The following is a 5,618-nucleotide window of genomic DNA, read 5'->3' as shown; positions in this document are numbered from 1 at the left end:
GGTTTGGCATTCAAAAGCCATAGATGTTGATAGCCAATCGCAGCAGCACCAAAGCTGTTACGATACTACCATTATGCCAGATTAATACGCTCCCCATATGTATTTTCCCACATCACGTACTTAAAATATATCCCACTGGTAGACTTGTAAAAATATAGTTTAGTACACACACTTAAGACATTTAAAACCCAGTACCTTTTGCTTAAACTATACCACCTAAACATACGTACATATATCGCTTCATACATATACTTACAAATATAACCCAGTAACGTACGCTTAAAATGTCGCATCGTACATATACTTACAAATATATAAGTATAATTGCTCGTGTATAAATTTCAGTGCGTATAGCCCTTCCTACAAGCAAGAAGCGTATGAAAGAAAGCAATACAGACATACATCGTTGAGAATCAGCCCTTTTGACCTTATACAAACCATCTCATTCTTCATTTCCCTGTTATGTATATTAGTTTATGTATAGAAATCATCAAGTATAACCCTTCCTGCAGACATACAATCATATGTCATCAAGAATCATCCCTAAGGAAACAAAGCAATTTAATCAACCTTTTTTCGTTATACAATATATATAGTTTAGTCGATACTTTTATATATCCCATGTACCTTAATATTCCTTGGTAACTTGTCGTAAGACGTATAACCCAGAGGCCAGGGAATTGGTACCACGGAGACTGGGGGAATAAGCTGCTGTTCAAGGCAAGGACTGGAACAACAAGTAAAGGAGAGAAGCAGAGATGAGCAGGACCAAAACTACAGCGTTTGTATAGGGGAAAAAGGAACAAAAGAGCACCTGATAGTGGCCTGTGAAAGGTATGAAGAGGAGAGGCAAAGGCTATTAGCATCTGTGGTGGAGATCATTGAGGAAGAGGAGTGGCATAGCAGAGTGGAGGAGGAAGATCTGAGCAGTGAAAGTTGAGTGAAAAATGTAATAGTGGAAAATAGCAAAAGCGCATAGGCAGGCAAATCAGGGAAAGAAATGGACAGAAAACCTAAGTTCAGGATGAAGTGCTCAGTATTGCAGGTAAATAAAGGGCAAGGCAAGGCAAGGGAAGGACAAGGGAAGGACAAGGGAAGGTCAGGGCAAGGGAAGGACAAGGCAAGGGAGACCAACGCACAGGGCTATATATGGCCAGCCAAGAAGACGAGACGCACAGGGCTGGCCAGCCAAGAAGGCAAGGTCAGGGAACGCACAAGGCCAGCCAGCCAAGAAGGCGAGACGCACAAGGCTGGCAGCCAAGGCAGGACAGGGCAAGGGAAGGGCTGGGCAAGGCAAGGCTTAAGCATTCATCCTGAACTTAGGTTTTCTGTCCATTTCTTACCCTGATTTGCCTGCCTCTGGGCTTTTGCTATTTTCCACTATTACACTTTTCACTCAACTTTCACTACCTATTCAGATCTTTTTTCCCCAGCAACATGCCAAGAAAATTTTTGAGTGCAAGGGAAAGGCAAGGCAAGGCAAGGCAAGGTCACCACACCACCACCATCACTATCACATACCACCACCACCACTATCACGTACCACCACCACCACCACCACCACTACCACGTACCACCACCACCATCACCACCACCACTATCATGTACTACCACCACCACCACCACCACTATCACGTACCACCACCACCTGTTATAGTAGTTGTAATTATATCAGTGTATTATTGTTATCATTATATATTACCATGGATTAGGAATGCATGTAACAGTGGAAAATACCCACGGCAGATAGATCACGCCACCTGTATAGGAATGTCATCCGTCAGTGTTTATCATCCGTTCGTTCTCGGTATGTGTAACAAACACTTCGTCACCTCAGCGGTCACCTTGACGTACGTGACCAATTGTAACTTCATTATTTTCCAATCTCTAATTCTCACTCCTTCCTGAGAGCTCGACTGACACAGACCTATTGTCTCGGCTCTCTCCAACGCTCGCTGTATTTTTAAGGTTAAGAATACATTTCACCTAAGGCAGCGAGTGTTTCCCTCACGCCCCTGTTTCCCCACCAAGACCCTGTCTGAGCTCCACGCAACCAAGCCTTACACCGTTACACACCACCACTATCACATACCACCACCAACACCACCACCATCACGTCACAGAGTCCGTATATAACTCTGTGGTATACGTGTCATGCCCCCGAGAGCTTATTTTACTCTTTTTCCTCTATTTTCCTACACGACCTCTGCATGTATCGAAACACACGAGAAAATAATCAAGTCCAAGGTGTTCAAATAATTAAGACAGGTAAAGACAGGTAAACATGTGATTCAAAAAGTCACAGCCATTCAATAAACAGATAAGTGGGTGAGGTAAGATTAGGGCAGGTCAGAGGAAGGCTAAGCGAGGTCACTCCCTAAACGAAGGTCGAGGTGAGGAGCGTGAAGAGGAAAACATGAAAAAAAGTGAAAGACTGGAAAATATCAGACCTGGCAAGGAATAAAAGTAACCGCCACGAACTTGCGCTAAACAGTAAAGGAAAGGACTTAAAAATACCTTGAATTGAGATTTGTTCCCTAAGCAAGAGGGAGGCGGTGGCTGAGTGGCGGCGTGCTGGAGCAGCTTTCAGAAGCACACAGGTTCGCATCCCGTCCGCCGCTATAAAATACACGGCCAAACATACCTGTTACCCCTGAGGATGGTTGGAAAAAGTTGGAAAGTTTCGTTTAGTTGGCACAACATCTGTGGTCATATGCCGGAGAGAGACAGGAGGGGGAAGGAATTATAGGAGAAGGGAACAGATCCCAGGAGACGGGACACAACCCCCGATTAATACCTGGTAGCCATGCACTGCTGGGTGGACAAGGGCGTAGGGTATCAGGGATGGTTGGAGAAGGAGCAAAACCCGTGTTTCAATTTCTAGATGTATGCCGTCGAGGGGCCTGAAAGAAAATGGCAAAATGAATATAAAAACCACTAAATCTAAAGAGTAAAGGAAACTACTTAAAAATACCGTGTCTTTGTGAGGCGGTGGCCGAGTGGTGGCGTGCTGGAGCGGCTTTCCAAACATACCTGTTACCCCTGAGGATGTTCCACTCAAGGAAAGGTTCGAGGTGGTGTCTGCAGGAAAGGCAGGCGGCGAATCTTGCAACAATAAACAATCAATCAATTATTCACCGCACGGTTAACACACATCACTACTACTAAAAACTGGGAATGGATACAAAATAAAAAATGTGATAAATAAGATGAAAATGAAGGAACTGAACTCTTAAATGTATACAAACAAGCTACCATTTGATTAGTCATCGGCGCGTGGCCTAACACCACCCACATGTTGTCCTAAAAAACACCTATCAACCCAGACTCCAGATTCTCTCTAAAAAAGGATAAAAAATGAGCTGCAGGGAGGTAGAATGAGCCAACTAAGATGGCGTCATTATAAACATTAACCACACCAGGCCCCGCCAAAAAAAACACCAGGTCCCACAAAAAAACAACCACCAGGTCCCACAAAAAAAAAAAAACACCAGGCCCCACCAAAAAAAAAACCCCACCAGGTCCCACCATAAAAACACACAAGGTCCCACCATAAAAACACACAAGGTCCCACCATAAAAACACACCTGGTCCCACACAAAAAAACACCAACACCAGGTCCCACCATAAAAACACATCTGGTCCCACAAAAAAAAAACACCAGGTCCCACCATAAAAACACACCTGGTCCCACACAAAAAAACACCAACACCAGGTCCCACCATAAACACACACCAGGTCCCACAAAAAAACACAAACACCAGGTCCCAACAAAAACACCAGGTCCCACCATAAAAAACACACCTGGTCCCACACAAAAAAAACACCAGGTCCCACAGAAAAACACCAGGCCCCACAAAAAAACACCAGGCCCCACAAAAACAAAACACCAGGCCCCACAAAAACAAAACACCAGGCCCCACAAAAACAAAACACCAGGCCCCACAAAAACAAAACACCTAGCCCCACAAAAAAAACACCAGGCCACACAAAAAAAATACACCAGGCCACACAAAAAAACACCAGGCCCCACAATAAAAACCCACCAGGTCCCACCAGAAAAACACCAGGTCCCACCAGAAAAACACCAGGTCCCACCAAAAAAACACCATGCCCCACCAAAAAAAAAAAAACACCAGGGCCCACCACACCCACACAGTATAGATGGGCCACTAACACCCACACCCTCACAGTAATAGATGGGCCCATAACACCCACACAGTATAGATGGGCCACGAACACCCACACCCTCACAGTAATAGATGGGCCCATAACACACCCACCCACACTGTAATAGATGGGCCACTAACACACCCACCCACACAGCAATTTTTACAAAGACACACGGAAGGAAAGAGGTTGGAGGTGGTGTCAAGAGGAAAGGAAGAGAGCGAAAGCTGAAGTCTTTGAATCAGCTACCTAACGTCACCTTCTGAGGGAAATAAACCGAGACGTGCGAAGCGAATCCGAAACGAGCGATCCAGAGGGAACGAAACACATGAGCGGGAGCGAACCACCAAACATACACAAACTACTTCCTCCCTTCTCCTTTGTTGTTTACTTGCAACAATAAACTATCAATCAATCAATCAATTATTCACCACACAACCATAACAAACAAATATCACTACCCCCCCCCCCCCGTGAAACTACTAAAAACTGAGAATGGATACAAAACGATAATAAAAAATGGGATAAATCAAAGGAAAATGAAGGAACTGAACTCTTAAAATGTATACAAACAAGCTGTACTGCCTGGGGGTTGGGATGGCATGCTCCTCCCTTCTCCGAGTGTATATAATGACTACTGGTAATCCAAATTGCAATAATCAGTATTTATTCATGAGGACATTATTTGAAGTTGTTTCAGTTCTGCAGTATGAGCTGTTTTATATAGCACTTGCACACCCACCTACCCCTGTTATGTTTTTGTATTAACCACATTGGCATGACCCTGAGACAGCTTGGCTTTCATGCTCTTAGGAGAAGCAATTTATGTATCTGCGCAGAAGTAGTAGACAGGTACAAATCATATTCTGCTGTTATTCATATGTGTTGATTTTATTGCATTGAGTATTTTCATTTATTATTTTGCAACAAACCCATGTTCAGAATTAGTTGGTTGTCTGGCTATTCATGGCCTATCAAACCAGTGCATTGTTTCCAGAAGGATGAAAAATAATTTATGTTTTTGTAGTTTTCAAAAAGCAATAAACCAGGAATCAGTTTTAAGTACATGTTCATATTTTTTGCCTCGGGTTGTTGTTGGTGATTCCTAGGCTGCCTGGCCGAATAGCCCAGAGCCCTTGAGAAAGGTCATTGCCAAGACCGGGCTTTCTTACTGTGCTCTCATGGAGTGAATTTTGTGTTGTTGGCACATCTGCCTGATAAATTTCCCTCGGGTTGATTAGCATGGATACTGTACTTGAGCCAACAGGATGAAAAGATGATAGTTCCTGCTGCCCACAGATCCCTTGTTGGAGCTCAAATGACATCCCTGTGTATGCATCAGTTTATTGCCTTTTGTTGAAAGTAATTTCTTGGTTTCAACAAAAGGCAATAAACTGATGTACATAGGGATGTCATTTGAGCTCCAACAAGGGATCTGTGGGCAGCAG

At 43.9% G+C, this 5,618-nt stretch overlaps 1 long non-coding RNA gene across 1 annotated transcript; it reads right to left on the bottom strand.

Moving 5' to 3' along the window:
* Positions 1–2,500: 2,500 nt before the first annotated feature.
* LOC126991575 (uncharacterized) lies at positions 2,501–3,414 on the bottom strand. The gene is made up of 3 exons (XR_007745661.1): positions 3,034–3,414; positions 2,798–2,903; positions 2,501–2,653 (listed from the first exon to the last, which is right to left on the bottom strand). It is a non-coding gene; the product is annotated as an uncharacterized LOC126991575 (long non-coding RNA).
* Positions 3,415–5,618: the final 2,204 nt, after the last annotated feature.

Source organism: Eriocheir sinensis, chromosome 7, assembly GCF_024679095.1.
Source record: "Eriocheir sinensis breed Jianghai 21 chromosome 7, ASM2467909v1, whole genome shotgun sequence".
NCBI classification, from domain to species: domain Eukaryota; kingdom Metazoa; phylum Arthropoda; class Malacostraca; order Decapoda; family Varunidae; genus Eriocheir; species Eriocheir sinensis.
This window is presented reverse-complemented; position numbering and strand designations above follow the sequence as displayed.